At 38.8% G+C, this 16428-nt stretch overlaps 1 pseudogene; it reads right to left on the bottom strand.

Moving 5' to 3' along the window:
- Positions 1–631: 631 nt before the first annotated feature.
- LOC133765358 (small ribosomal subunit protein eS1-like) overlaps positions 632–16428 on the bottom strand; it is a 32076-nt pseudogene continuing 16279 nt past the window's right edge.

The following is a 16428-nucleotide window of genomic DNA, read 5'->3' as shown; positions in this document are numbered from 1 at the left end:
TCTTCAAGAAGGGATATGGTACTCAGTTTGATTAAACAAGCAGGAGTGGGTTGTACTCTAACTGGAAAAGTTTTTGTGTAGGGGTGACTTTGAGGGCAGGTGCTAATCAAACACATTTCTATTTGTCACCTTTTATGACAGATACAAAGGATGTTGCCCTGTGTTGATAAGATATTAGGCAAAGTCAGTTTCTAATTCCAGAAACAAATCATCAAGCCAATAAAGATAAAATAGCCTTACAAGTTTATTCTTTAAAGCTAAAATCAAAATGATAATTCATACCATAAGACAGGTTAAAATTACTTCAGGCATTTTATTCCAATTTCTTATCTCACAGATAAAGTCCAACATATACTATATATCATAAAAGAGAATGTCTAAAATACCTAATGCTGGAAATCAGCAAACTTTATCACAGGCCTAAAACAGTGGCCAATACTGAACCAACATAAACAAAAGCACTGCAGTAAACCTTTGGCAACTGAACATTCAATGTTTTCTATTTCATAGGGGAAGGAAGATTTCTTGTCCATCACCAGGTTCATGGCTTAGATCTGTACAACAGAAGACAGATAAAAGTACTCAAATTTTTTCACAAATAGGACACTTTGTCACTATTACAGTCTAAATTTTAAACACATTCTTGGACTGATGTTTCATATGATCAGCTCATTCAAGTTTAGCACCTCTCTCATCCCCAGTGGTTTGCCAGAATGACTGCCTTCACCATGAAGCTCCCGAGGTTTTCTCAATTTAAACTTGGACTTCTTCAGCATTTTCACTTTTCCAACAAAGGCATCATGGAGAGGATAGATACATGGGCAAGCCTTTCCTTTGTCTTTCCAATGTCACCTGGAATCAATTTACTGATAAATTCTGTTAAGCCATTTGTTTTCACCTCTCAAGTCACAATTTCCATCATCACCTTCTAGATTTGACAGACCTGCTGGTGCTAAACCTAAGAAGTCTTCTGTACTTGTCACTTTTCATAAAACCAGCAAAAAACAGATGAGGCAAAGTACTATTGGTAGTCCTGACATCAACGTGAGCTTCAACCACAGTCTGCCATTTTTTGAGAATGGAACAAATTTTGTCATGGGCAAGATCCTGGTCATAGAAGTTGGTCAGGCAATTTTTACCCTGATCATCCTCAATAATTAGCCTGAATTTATAAATGCACCCTCATCATTCTGCAAATCAGTGAGGCTCACTTAAAACACATGACCCTTGAGGCCATCAGTTGGAATTCTGGTTCCATGAATCCTCATGACCAGTGTTTTTCCAGTTTTTCTTACATTAAACAGTAGGTGTTCTCACATCATATCAATCTTTCTTAGAAAATGGACCAGCCACTTTCTTTACAGCTCCCTTTTGCTACCTTTCACAAGACACTTGTTCTTTTTTCCCAAAGAAACCTTTTATTTAAGGAATGTAAATGTCATGCATTTCATAAGTACAATATTAGAAATATAGTGATTCTTCCCACCATATCCACCCACCCATGCACACTCCCCCACTTTTCCTCCTCCTCCTCCCTCTCCCAGTCCTTTTCTAAGATCCATTTTCAATTAAATTTATACACAGAAAATTGACTCTATACTAAGTAAAGAGTTCAACAATTTTCACACACAGACAAAAAAGAACTCTCATTAAACCATTGAGATAGAGCTGTTCAAAGCCATTGCATCTTGAAGTTAATTTCACTTTTTTTTTCAGAAACTTAATTAAGTTTAAAATAAGCACCCAAGAATTATAAAGTCTTTTTCCAGCACTTAGATATAATTAAGGACAAAGGTCCTGCATGGGAAGTTAGTACACAGTGACTCCTGTTGTTAATTTAACAATTAACATTCTTACATATGACAGCAGTGATCACTGAAGGCTCTTGACTTGAGCTGCTAGGCTATGGAAGCCTTTTGAATCCACAAATTTCGTCAGTGTTTAGACAAGGCCTTAAGCAAAGTCAAAATTCTCTCCTCCTTTCAGAGAAAAATACCTCTTACTTTGATGACCACTTCCTTCCACTCGGGTCTCACCCACCGAGGTCCTTCATGTAGGACATTTTTTGCCACAGTGTCTTGGCTTTCCATGCCTGAAATGTCTTGTGGGCTTTTCAGCAAGATCATAATGCCTTAAGGGATGATTCTGAGGTGAGAGTGCTACTTAAATTGTCATTCTATGAGTCTGCTGTGTGGACTGTTTCCCATGTTGGAACATTCACAATTATAAACGTCATACACTTCATAATTACAACTTTAGGAACATAGTGATTCTTCCCACCAAAGGCACTTGTTCTTGTCAGCTTCCATGGTACTCAGAACGCCAAAAGGCCACCACAAATTAATCTAGTAAGTCTTACATGATGCAGAATTTATCATAAGGAAACAAACACCTGAAGAAACAGGTCTTTGTTCTTATTAAAAGAATCTCTAAAACTAGTTTGTGACACTCTTTTGTGTTCTTTCAATTTCATCTTCTCATAAATACTGATAAGATATTCATTTAGAATGAGAGCTCTTTTGTTTAAAGATTTTGTTTCAAAGTGAGAGTTACACAGAGTGACAGAGAGAGAAAGATCTTCCATCTGCTGGTTCACTCCACAAATAGCAGCAAAAGTTGGAGCTGGGCCAGGCCAAAGCCAGAAGCCAGGAACGCCATCAGGGTCTCCCACATGGCTGACAGGGGTCCAAGCAATTTGGCCATCTTCTGCACCTTTCCCAGGTGTATTAACAGGGAGTTGGATCAAAAGTGGAAGACAGGATTCACCTGGTGATGGACAAGAAATCTTCCTTCCCCTATGAAATAGAAAACATTGAATGTTCGGTTGCCAAAGGTTTACTGCAGTGCTTTTGTTTATGTTGGTTCAGTATTGGCCACTGCTGTAGGCCTGTGATAAAGTTTGCAACACCCATGCACCAAAAGATATTACCAAAAGTAGCTTTAAGAAAGCAAAAGTGGCTGGAATGCGAGCTGTGCAGAATTACTTCCCTTTTGAATCAAAAAAAGAAAGAGAGGGAGAGAGATTTACCACGCCTAACCTGGGAGTGTCACTTTGGCACACCCTTAACCCTGAGGAACCAGAGCTCTCAGGCCACACCCATCTCAAGCCTCTAAGGCTCCATCAAAAGCAGGCAGTCCACTTAATACAGTCATACTATAACAAGAAAAAACACCACAGCAAGGGAAGAAGAATCCAAAGATATCTCCACAATGCCAAGCAACAAATGCAGAAACCGAGGAAACATGAAAAGGGAAGACATTATGACACCCCCAAATGAACAAGACACCCCAAGCCTAGACTGTTAAGATGATGAGATGGAAGAAATGTAAGATACCGATTTCAAAAAAATTATGATAAGAACAATTAAAAGTTTTCAAAAACAAATGCTTGAGCTACGGAATTCCTTACTGGACAGGATAGAAAATCTCCTTCGAGAAAATGAAATCTTAAGGAGGAATCAAAATGAAACGCAGAAACTAGTAGAACAGGAAAGTGTGATAGTGAAGAGAAATCAAAATGAAATGAAGAACTCAATAGATCAAATGACAAACACATTAGAGAGCCTTAACAACGAGTCAGTGAAACAGAAGAGAGAATATTGGACTTAAAAGACAGAGCACAGCAAAGTATACAGTCAAATCAAAGAAAAGAAGAGGAAATTAGAAATCTAAAAAATATTGTTGGGAATCTACAGGATACTATTAAAAAAACCAACATTCGGGTTCTAGGAGTTCCTGAAGGAATGGAGAGAGAGAGAAAGGATTAGAAGGCCTTTTTAGTGATATACTTGCAGAGAACTTCCCGGGTTTGGAGAAGGACAGAGACATCCTAGTACAGGAAGCTCATAGAACCCCTAGTAAACATGACCAAAAGAGATCCTCACCACGACACGTCGTAATTAAACTCACCACAGTGAAACATAAAAAAAAGATTCTAAAATGTGCAAGAGAGAAACATCAATTTACTTTCAGAGGATCTACAATTAAACTCACAGCAGACTTGTCATCAGAAACCCTACCAGCTAGAAGAGAATGGCAAGATATACTCCAGGTACTAAGAAACACTGCCAGCCCAGAATATTATATCCTGCAAAGCTCTCATTTGTGAATGAAGGTGAAATAAAGACCTTTCACAGTAAACAGAAATTGAAAGAATTTGTTGCCATTCATCCAGCCCTGCAAAAGATGCTTAAAGATGTGTTACACACAGAAACACAGAAACACGGTCACAAATATGAAAGAAGGTAAAGGAAGGAAACCTCACAGCAAAAGATCACAGGAATCTCAAACCATATATTAGAAAATATCTTTGGCAAATGGCAGGGCAAAGTTACTACTTATCAATAGTCACATTGAACATTAATGGCCTGAACTTCCAGTTAAAAGACACAGATTGGCTGATTGGGTTAAGGAACAAAACCCATCTTTTTGCTGCTTACAAGAAACTCATCTTTCCAACAATGATGCATACAGACTGAAAGTGAAAGGCTGGAAAGAGATATACCATGCCAATAGAAATGAAAAAAGAGTGGGCGTTGCCATCTTAATATTGGACAACATAAACTTTACCACAAAAACTGTTAGGAGAGACAAAGAGGGGCACTATATAATGATTAAGGGATCCATTCAACAGGAAGATATAACGATTATCAATATATATGCATCTAATTACAGGGCACCAGCTTATTTAAAAGACTTGTTAAGGGACTTAAAGGGAGACTTAGACCCCAATACAATAGTACTGGGGGACTTCAATACTCCACTCTCAGAAATAGATCAACAGGACAGAAGACCAACAAGGAGACAGTAGATTTAAACGACACTATAGCCCAAATGGATCTAACAGATATCTACAGAACATTTCATCCTACATCTAAGGACTTTACATTCTTCTCAGCAGTACATGGAACCTTCTCTAGGATTGACCACATATTGGCCATAAAGCAAGTCTCACAAATTCAAAAGAATTAGAATCATACCCTGAAGCTTCTCAGACCATAAAGGAATGAAGTTGGAAATTAGCAACTCAGGAATCCCTAGAGCATATGCAAACACATGGAGATTGAACAACATGCTCCGGAATGAACAATGGGTCACAGAAGAAATCAAAAGAGAAATCAAAAATTTTCTGGAAGTAAATGAGGATAACAGCACAACATACCAAAACCTATGGGATACAGCAAAAGCAGTGTTAAGAGGAAAGTTTATATCAATAGGTGCCTACATCAAGAAATTGGAAAGACACCAAATAAATGAGATTTCAATTCATCTCAAGGATCTAGAAAATCTGCAGCAAACCAGATCCAAATCTAGTAGGAGAAGAGAAATAATTAAAATCAGAGAAGAAATCAATAGGATTGAATCCAAAACACATTACAAAAAATCAGCCAAACGAGGAGCTGGTTTTTTGAAAAAATAAACAAAATTGACACCCCATTGGCCCAACTAACTAAAAAAAGAAGAGAAAAGACCCAAATCAATACAATCAGAGATTAAAATGGAAACGTAACAACAGACACCACAGAAATAAAAAGAATCATCAGAAATTACTACAAGGACTTGTATGCCAGCAAACAGGGAAATTTATCAGAAATGGATAGATTCCTGGACACATGCAATCTACCTAAATTGAACCAGGAAGACATAGAAAACCTAAACAGACCCATAACTGAGACAGAAATTGAAATAGAAATAAAGGCCCTCCCAACAAAGAAAAGCCCAGGACCAGATGGATTCACTGCTGAATTCCACCAGACATTTAAAGAAGAACTCACTCTTGCTGGCACCGTGACTCCATAGGCTAATCCTCCGCCTTGCAGCGCCAAAACACCGGGTTCTAGTCCCGGTCGGGGCGCTGGATTCTGTCCCAGTTGCCCCTCTTCCAGGCCAGCTCTCTGCTGTGGCCCGGGAGTGCAGAGGAGGATGGCCCAAGGGCTTGGACGCTGTACCCGCATGGGAGACCAGGAGAAGCACCTGGCTCCTGGCTTCGGATCAGCGCGGTGCGCCGGCCGCAGCGTGCTGGCCGTGGCAGCCATTGGAGGGTGAACCAATGGCAAAGGAAGACGATTCTCTGTCTCTCGCTCTCCCTGTCCACGCTGCCTGTCAAAAATAAATAAATGAATGAATGAAAGAAAGAAAGAAAGAAAGAAAGAAAGAAAGAAAGAAAGAAAGAAACTAACTAACTCCAACTCTTCTCAAACTATTCAAAACAATCGAAAAAGAGGGAATCCGCCCAAATTCTTTCTATGAAGCCAGCATCACCTTAATTCCTAAGCCAGAAAAAGATGCAGCATTGAAAGAGAATTACAGACCAATATCCCTGATGAACATAGATGCAAAAATCCTCAATAAAATTCTGGTCAATAGAATGCAACAATACATCAGAAAGATCATCCACCCAGACCAAGTGGGATTTATCCCTGGTATGCTTGGATGCTCCAAGGTTCGCAAAACAATCAACGTGATACACCACATTAACAGACTGTAGAAGAAAAACCATATGATTCTCTCAATAGATACAGAGAAAGCATTTGATAAAATACAACACCCTTTCATGATGAAAACTCTAAGCAAACTGGGTCTGCAATGAACATTCCTCAATACAATCAAAGCAATTTATGAAAAACCCACGACCAACATCCTATTGAATGGGGAAAAGTTGGAAGCATTTCCGCTGAGATCTGGTACCAGATAGGGATGCCCACTCTCACCACTGCTATTCAATTTGGTTCTGGAAGTCTTAACCAGAGCTATTAGGCAAGACAAAGAAATTAAAGGGATACAAATCGGGAAGGAAGAACTCAAACTATCCCTCTTTGCAGATGATATGATTCTGTATTTAGGGGACCCAAAGAACTCTACTAAGAGACTATTGAAACTAATAGGAGAGTTTGGCAAAGTAGCAGGATATAAAATCAATCCACAAAAATCAACAGCCTTTGTATACACAGGCAATGCCACGGCTGAGGAAGAACTTCTAAGATCAATCCCATTCACAATAGCTGAAAAAACAATCAAATACCTTAGAATAAACTTAATCAAGGACATTAAAGATCTCTACAATGAAAATTACAAAACCTTAAAGAAAGAAATAGAAGAGAATACCAAAAAATGGAAAAATCTTCCATGCTCATGGATTGGAAGAATCAATATCATCAAAATGTCCATTCTCCCAAAAGCAATATATAGATACAATGCAATACCAATCAAAATACCAAAGACATTCTTCTCAGATCTGGAAAAAATGATGCTGAAATTCATATGGAGACATGGGAGACCTCGAATAGCCAAAGCAATCTTGTACGACAAAAACAAAGCCAGAGGCATCACAATACCAGATTTCAGGACATAATACAGGGCAGTTGTAATCAAAACAGCATGGTACTGGTACAGAAACAGATGGATAGACCAATGGAACAGAACAGAAACACCAGAAATCAATCCAACCATCTACAGCCAACTTATATTTGATCGAGGATCCAAAACCAATCCCTGGAGTAAGGACAGTCTATTCAATAAATGGTGCTGGGAAAATTGGATTTCCACGTGCAGAAGCATGAAACAAGACCCCTACCTTTCACCTTACACAAAAATTCACTCAGCATGGATTAAAGACTTAAATCTATGATCCACACCATCAAATTATTAGAGAACATTGGAGAAACCCTGCAAGATATAGGCACAGGCAAAGACTTCTTGGAAAAGACCCCAGGAGCACAGGCAGTCAAAACCAAAATTAACATTTGGGATTGCATCAAATTGAGAAGTTTCTGTACTTCAAAAGAAACAGTCAGGAAAGTGAAGAGGCAACTGACAGAATGGGAAAAAATATTTGCGAACTATGCTACAGATAAAGGGTTGATAACCAGAATCTACAAAGAAATCAAGAAACTCCACAACATCAAAACAAACAACCCACTTAAGAGGTGGGCCAAGGACCTCAATAGACATTTTTCAAAAGAGGAAATCCAAATGGCCAACAGACACATGAAAAAATGTTCAAGATCACTAGCCATCACGGAAATGCAAATCAAAACCACAATGAGGTTTCACCTCACCCAGGTAAGAATGGCTCACATTCAGAAATCAACCAACAATAGATGCTGGAGAGGATGTGGGGGAAAAGGGACACTAACCCCCTGTTGGTGGGAATGCAAACTGGTTAAGCCACTATGGAAGTCAGTCTGGAGATTCCTCAGAAACCTGAATATAACCCTATCATACAACCCAGCCATCCCACTCCTTGGAATTTACCCAAAGGAAATTAAGCTGTCTGCACCATAATGTTTATTGCAGCTCAATTCACAATAGCTAAGACCTAGAACCAACCCAAATGCCCATCAACAGTAGACTGGATAAAGTAATTATGGGACATGTACTCTATAGAATACCATACAGCAGTCAAAAACAATGAAATCCGGCCATTTGCATCAAGATGGAGCAATCTGGAAAACATTATGCTGAGTAAATTAAGCCAGTCATATCATATGTTCTCCCTGATCGGCGACAACTAACTGAGCACCAAAGGGCAAACCTGTTGAAGTGAAGTGGACACTATGAGAAACAGTGACTTGATCAGATCTTGTCCTGACTGTTGATGTACAATGTAATACTTTATCCATTTTAGTATTTTTTTTGTTCTAGTACTATTGGTTGAACTCTGTAATTAACACACAATTATTCTTAGGTGTTTAAATTTAACTGAAAAGTGATCCCTGTTAAATTTAAGAGTGGGAAAAAGAGAGGGAGGAGATGTACAATTTGGGACATGCTCAATCGGACTTGCCCCAAATGATGGAGTTAGAAATGTGCCAGGGGATTCCAGGACAAACCCATCAAGGTAGCATGTACCAATGCCATCTCACTAGCCCAAGTGATCAATTTCAGTTCACAATTGATCACACTGATAGCTCTAAGAGTCAAAGGGATAACACAAACAAGACTAGTGTCTGCTAATACTGATAGAATTAAAAAGGGAGAGAACGATCCATCATGGGAAGCAGGATATACAGCAGACTCATAGAATGGCAGATGTCCTAAACAGCACTCTGGCCTCAGAATCAGCCCTTAAGGCATTCGGATCTGGCTGTAGAGCCCATGAGAGTATTGTAGGCATGGAAAGCCAAGACACTCGGGGGGGGGGGGGGGGGACCTAAATGAAAGATCTCTGTGAGTGAGATCCCAGTGGAAAGAACAGGGCCATCAAAGAAGGAGGTACCTTTCTCTGAAGGGAGGAGAGAACTTCCACTTTGACTATGACCCTATCGGAATAAGATCAAAGTCGGCGAACTCAAAAGGCTTCCATAGCCTTGGCAACTCATGACTAGAGCCTAGGGAGATTACTGACGCCATAAACAAGAGTGTCAAATTGTTAAGTCAACAACAGGAGTCACTGTGTACTTACTCCTATGTGGGCCTGTTCTTAATGTGTTGTCCAATGTGAAGTAATGCTATAACTAGTACTGAAACAGTATTTTACACTTTGTGTTTCTGTGTGGGTGTAAACTGATGAAATCTTTACTTAATATATACTAAATCGATCATCTGTATATAAAGAGAATTGAAAATGAATCTTGATGTTAATGGAATGGGAGAGGGAGCGGGAGATGGGAGGGGTGTGAGTTTGAGAGAAATTATGGGGGGGGGGGGCGGGGAAACCATTGTAATCCATAAACTGTACTTTGGAAATTTATATTTACTAAATAAATAAATAAATACAAAAAAAAAAAAAGAAAGCAAAAGTGGGGCCGGTGCGGTGGGGCAGTGTGTTAAAGCCCTGACCTGAAGCTCTGGCATCCCATATGGGTGCCGGTTCTAGTCCCAGCTGCTCCTCTTCCAATCCAGCTCTCTGTTATGGCCTGGGAAAGCAGTCCAAGATGGCCCAAGTCCTTGGGCCCCTGCACCCACGTGAAAGACCCGAAAGAAGCTCCTGACTCCCAACTTCAGATTGGCACAGCTCCAGCCTTTGCAGCCTCTGTTGCCACAAGACACAGCAGCTAGAGACAAGACAAATTTCCCTGTGGACTGATGATAAAAGAAAATCTCTGAGACGTCCTAAATTTAATTACAAGGGCCAGAGGACACAGAAGGATAATATGGGAAGCTGATCAGTAAAAAGTTATGACACAGACTATTCCATATTCTTGAATGTATGTTAAAACACTAAAATCCTCAAGTGGCCAAACCACCAAGTGATATCCCCAGCCTACAAATGAACTTTCCAGACTCTTGACCACAACCAATTAGAAGCAAAATACATCTCCTTGAGGACTGTCCTCCTATCCCAAAACTCCCCATTTCACACTATTACACTCTTATCAATAGTCAAAGTAGGTTCAATATATGTTTTTCTCTCCCAAATTTTTATTATGAAAATATTCTTGGTTCTTAGGTCCAGTGCACATTTTTCCAACTGCTGTCTAGTCTTGCTGCTAGTAGTTGTGCACAGTCCCAGGATCTGGATCTTCTCTGGCTAGTATCTTGTAATGGTAAGGTGAGACAGACACTGCTCAGGTTTTCTAGCTTTAAAAGTCAGCCATCCTACATAGATTCCAACAATCTAAGTGACATAGACCAGGGAAAAGTTCCTCTCACTTTACAAAGTAAGGTCTCAAGACACAAAATGAGAGGGGAGAAGAACCCTTTCTGATTTTCCTTATTATGACAAACAACCCAAAAAAGACAGATACAAAGGGAGAGAAGACGATCTCTGGGAATGAAAGGATCATAATCAAGAGTACCTGTGCAAAATCACAAAAGTCACTCTACTTCCATAACTAGTTCACATACAAATGCCTTCTCTTAAAGGAAACTTTGAAGGCAAAGATAAGGAGATATTTTTACCTTTTTCACTCAATCAGACAGTACATTTAGAAATCTGGAAGAGCTCAGAAAGTAGAGAATTCATACTTTTTACTGGTTTTTTTTGTCAGTTGTCCCAGAGTGTCATCTACAGATGTCTCAACCATCCTTCTTTGGGTACCAGAAATTAAGGGAGAAAAGAATTCTTTCCTCACTCATTACAAGATTCATGACCATGTTATCAACCTAATGAAATAGATGGAATAAGTCAATATATGTCAATACTAATTTAACAATGCATCTCAAGGACCTACAAGAATAAGAACAAATCAAATCCAAAATTAGTAGAAGGAAACAAATAATAAAAATTAGAGAAACAAATATAATTTTTTTTAAAATTATACAAAAGGTAAGTGAAATGAAAAGCTGGTTTGTTGAAAAGTTAAACAAAATTAATAAATCACTGGCCCAACTAACCATTATAAACAAGGGAGAAGGCCCAAATTAATAAAATCAGAGATGAAAAAGGAGCTGTTACAACTGATACCACAAAAATATAAGAATCATTAGGAATTATTATAAACAGATGTAAGCCAACAAATTGGAAGCAAAAGAAATGGACAGGTTTCTAGACATATATAATTTACCAAAATTGAGGCACGAAGACATAGCAAATCTGAATAGACCAATAACCAAGACTGAGATTGAATCAGTAATAAAGAACCCCCCAAAGAAAAGTCCCAGACTGGATGCCTTCACTGCTGAATTCTACTTTTAAAGAACTAATTCCAATTATTAAACTATTCAAAACAATTGAAACACAAGGAACTCCTCCAAACTCATTCTATGAGGCTAGTATTACCTTAATTTCAAAACCAGACAAAGATGTAAGAAAAAAGAGAAGCATAGACCAATCTATCTGATGAATGTAGATGTAAAAATCCTCAACAAAATACTAACAAATAGAATCCAACACCACGTGTAAAAGATCATCCAACCTGACAAAGTGAGATTTATCCCAGGGAGGCAGGGATGGTTCAACATACAGAAAACAATAAATGTGACAAATCACATCAATAAAATAAAGAAAAAACCATATGATTATCTCAACAGATTCAGAGGAAGCATTTGATAAAATAAAACATCCGTTCATGTCCAGTACAGACTCAATTTTTTTTTTAGGATTTTCTTAAGAAGCTTTGTTTACCCTACTGATACAAAAACATAGATTCAGAGGGCCAGCTATATTCCCTCCCTCTTTCTCTTGCAGCTACAGGGCTACCTTTCCTAAAACGTAGCAGATCAGGAAAAGATAAACAAACAAACACAGAAACAAACCTTCAGCCCAATTGCAAGAGGAAGATTCTGGATGACACCCAGGGTGCCTCCAAAAAGACTAGATAAGGCTGAGAAGGAGGGTTAGGAGAGCAAAGGAGGGTAGCTCTGTCAGGAAATGAAAGAGGGCCTACAGAGATGGAAGTCCAAGTAGGAAGGAGACCAAGAACATTCCATCACAGATGAGAAAAGACCCAGGAGTAATGGCTTCTGGAGATGATTGCCTTCCAGCACAGACCCTACCCTTTCTGTCTCAGTGAGGCCTGTCCTGGACCCCACACCTCAGAGAAATCTCCTAGGACCTCCCAATCTGTGAATCAAAGGGGATGGCATCTACGTGAAGCTTTCACTTCCCTTTGTGTCTTAACACCATTGTAGCTAGCCAGAATCTATACCAGCCACCACCTTATTCTGCTTCTTGTATGCCCAACCACAGGGCAAAGGGAAGATGCTTACATAGACACGGTCAGACTTGGGACTTGTGGCTGGCTGTACCTATGAGAACACATGAAGCCCTTCACAATACAGGGTTGAGCCGGGAATGCAAAGAGAAGGCAGAGCCAGCTAACGGTTGAATCCTGTATTTTTCTAATGTGAAGGATTCTGGGGTAAAACTCCAAAGCACATGAGAATTGTAAATTCTATCCTTGTAGGTTATGTTTAAGATATATTTCTCAAGACAGTATGGTAATATATTTTATTTACAAGTTTGTCAGCTTAATTCAAAGCTTTTAATTATTAAACTTAACGGTACCTGAGCCTCTATCTATGTTCTTGCTGTGAGTCCCACAAATAGCAGTGAACATACACACTCTCATTTAACCAGGAGGCTTTGCAAACTAATTAAATGAGTCATCTCACTAGACTGCAAATGCCTTACCTGTTTTATTCATTACTATTCCCATGGGTTGGCAAACCACAGTCCATAGGACAGATCCAAGCCTCTGCCTGTTTTTATATGGTCCATGAGATAATAAAGTTTTTACATTTTTTAAAAATTGAAAAAATGCCAAAGAATATTTGATAACTGAAAATTTCATAAAATTCAAGTTTCACTGTCAACGAGTAAGGTTCGTAAGCCATTCTTATTCATTTATGTTTTGTCTACAGCTGTTCTCACTGGCACAGTTCAGTAATTATGACAAAAGACCTTAAAAAGCCACAAAGCCTAAAATATTTGCTATCTGGCCCCTCACAGAAAAATATGAAGGTTCCTATTACATACCCACTGCAATCTATAATATCTGGCATATAACATGAGGGGACATAAAAAAATTCATGAAAATGGAATTAAAATATATTTTGGTGCAAAAACTCCTGAATCCATGTGGTTTTTTTCATAATATGCATTTTAAAGATACCTCATAAATATTCAATAAATGAATAAAAGAATGAATGAAGGTCTGACTCAACCAATAATAATAATTAATCTTATCATTGTCAAATATCAAAACTATAGTTCTTTTTCATAGGCTAGTGCTCATATGAAGTAGAATTTAACATCCTAACCACATGTTATAAGGGTACCTCAGTGTTTGACATTTAAACTTCCTGGGGTTAAGATTTAAGGGTTAAATAATGGAAATCCACTTTAAAAATTGCTTTTTCTTTCAGTTAAAATAAAAATCTCATGAACTAAAAAAAAAAAAAAGTACTTCAGAAAGTTCATGGAAAGTGGAATTAAATGTTAATTTTTATGTAAAAAAATTGAAATCCATGCATAGTTTTTCATGAATATTTTGAAGACCCTTCAGACAAGCAACACACATTGAAGCAGAAATCTGATGGAAAAGTCTTTAAGGACAATTGAAATATAAGCGATGTCTCCAAGAAGCCTCACAGAGTTGCAAAACTTCAATAAACTTACATAGGGCCAGGGCTCAAGGACTTGAAGCTTGCAAGGTTCAGACTTGAAGGCCGGCACCGCGGCTGACTAGGCTAATCTTCCGCCTGCAGCACCAGCATACGGGGTTCTAGTCCCAGTCGGGGAGCCAGATTCTGTCCCAGTTGCTCTTCTTCCTGTCCAGCTCTCTGTTGTGGCCCGGGAGTGCAGTGAAGGATGGCCCAGGTCCTTGGGCCCTGCACCCGCATGGAAGACCAGGAGAAGCACCTGGCTCCTGGCTTCGTATCAGTGCCGTGTGCCGGCCGCAACGCACTGGCCACAGCAGCCATTGTGGGGTGAACCAATGGAAAAGGAAGACCTTTCTCTCTCTCTCTCTCTCTCACTGTCCAGTCTGCCTGTCCAAAAAACAACAAAAAAAAAAATGTTCAGACTTGGTCTCTTCTAAAAAGAAACAAAGGGAATTAAGAATTAAGGTAAGTCTAAATGCTAACTTTTTAGTTGATATTATAAAATACAGCTGTTATTCTCATCAGAACACTATCACATTCTCCCTCTAGTGTACGACTATACTAGACAGGGTCTTCCAGAGAAGCAGAACAAATAGGAGGCATATATACACATAAACACACAGGCATACAAATGGAGAGAGAGAAATTATGAGAAATGAGCTTGAGCCAAGAGATCCTTTGATTTTCTGTCTACAAGCTGGAGATCCAGGAAAGCCAGTGACATAGTTCATGTCCAAGTCCAAAGGCTTAAGATCCAGGGATGCTAATGATGTACATCCCAGTCCAAGAGCTGGAGAAGATGAGATGTCCTAGGTCAAGCACTCAAACAGAGACAAAAAGAGAAGAATTCCTCCTTCTCTGCCTTTCATCTGCTCAGGGCCATAACAGACTGGATGGTGCCCACCCATATTGTGGAGGTCATCTACTTTACTGAGTCCACTGACTCAATGCTAATCTCATCTGAAACACCCATATAGACGTACTCAGAAATAACATTTAAAGTGGGTACCCAACGGCAGTCCAAGTTGACACAAAATCAAACATCACAAAGACCTACCTAGAAAAACAAATTATTCCTTGTCTATCATTTCATTCATGATCTACCTTCCCTTATGAGTGACATTCTTTTTAGCATCTTATTTAAATTGTTTATTATTTTAACAAAGAATGGCTAGTTAAAAAGATAATCCATACCAAAATATACATTGCAGAAAGTTCAGTCTAAAATCTTCTCTAATTTTGTAATGTCTAATGGAAGAAATTGCATTTAGAGAAAAGTAGGGTATCGTTTACTTTGTTGATATGCTGATTTTTTTTCTTCTTCTGTGTGTGTTTTTTTTTTTACTTAATGAATGCATTTTTTTCATTGATACAACTTTAGGAATACACTGGTTCTTTCCCCCATACCCTCTCCCCATCAACTCCCATCCCACCTCCCTCCCCCTCTCCCATCTCCTTCTTCATTATGGTTCATTTTTAGTTTGACTTTGTATATACAGAGGACCAAGTCCATGCTAAGCACAGACTTCAACAATTTGCACCCACTCACACAGACAACATATAAAGTACAGTTTGGGAACAAAATTTGCAGTCGATTCTCACAGTACAACTCATTAGGGACTGATGTCCTATATGGGGAATAAGTGCACAGTGACTTGTTGTTCCTTTAACAATTAATACTTTTATTTGTGATGTCAGTGATCACCCGAGGCTCTCGCCATGGTCTGCCAAGGCTATGGAAGCTTTCTGTGACCATAGACTCCATCGGTATTTGGACACGGCCATAAGCAAAGTGGATGTTCTCTCCTCCCTTCAGAGAAGAGTGCATCCTTCTTTGATGATCCTTTCCACTGAGGTCTCACAGGGATCTTCTGTGTAGGGTATTTTTGCCAGAGTCTTGGCTTTCCATGCCTGAAATGGAGTGACATATTCTTTTGTCAGGCAAAAATACTCATTCCATCTGACTACAGTTAAATTCTAGGAGGCCTGGGAACCATTTTGACAGCTGAATTTGCTTCTCTCTGTGAAGACTGTAAGGTGTATATTGATTTTAGAGTCGAACATAAGACAACAAACACATTTTCCAAGTTCTAGACTGACAGAGATGGATAACATATCATACCACCTCCTATACTGTAAAATAGAGCATGCACATATAATGCATATATACCTACATATGACCATCTACCACATGCATGCACATAAAATTTGACTAGTTTTTAATTGTTGAGAATATACATCTAGAGAAATATTGCATTGTATTTGGTCTTAATGCTCTCAAATGATTAAAATTGAATTTATATAAAGTTAAAACAACTTTCAGGAGGAAAAAAATCAAAAGTTACTGTAATGGCTTGTTAATAATTATAAAAAGCCAGAAATGTTTCCCTAAGCAGCAAACTGCACTTAAAAGACTAAATGATGATGACATCATTGTAGGAG

The sequence above is a fragment of the Lepus europaeus genome, chromosome 8, assembly GCF_033115175.1.
Source record: "Lepus europaeus isolate LE1 chromosome 8, mLepTim1.pri, whole genome shotgun sequence".
Taxonomy (NCBI): domain Eukaryota; kingdom Metazoa; phylum Chordata; class Mammalia; order Lagomorpha; family Leporidae; genus Lepus; species Lepus europaeus.
Note: the sequence above shows the minus strand (reverse complement) of the source record. Positions and strands in the feature narration are given on the sequence as shown.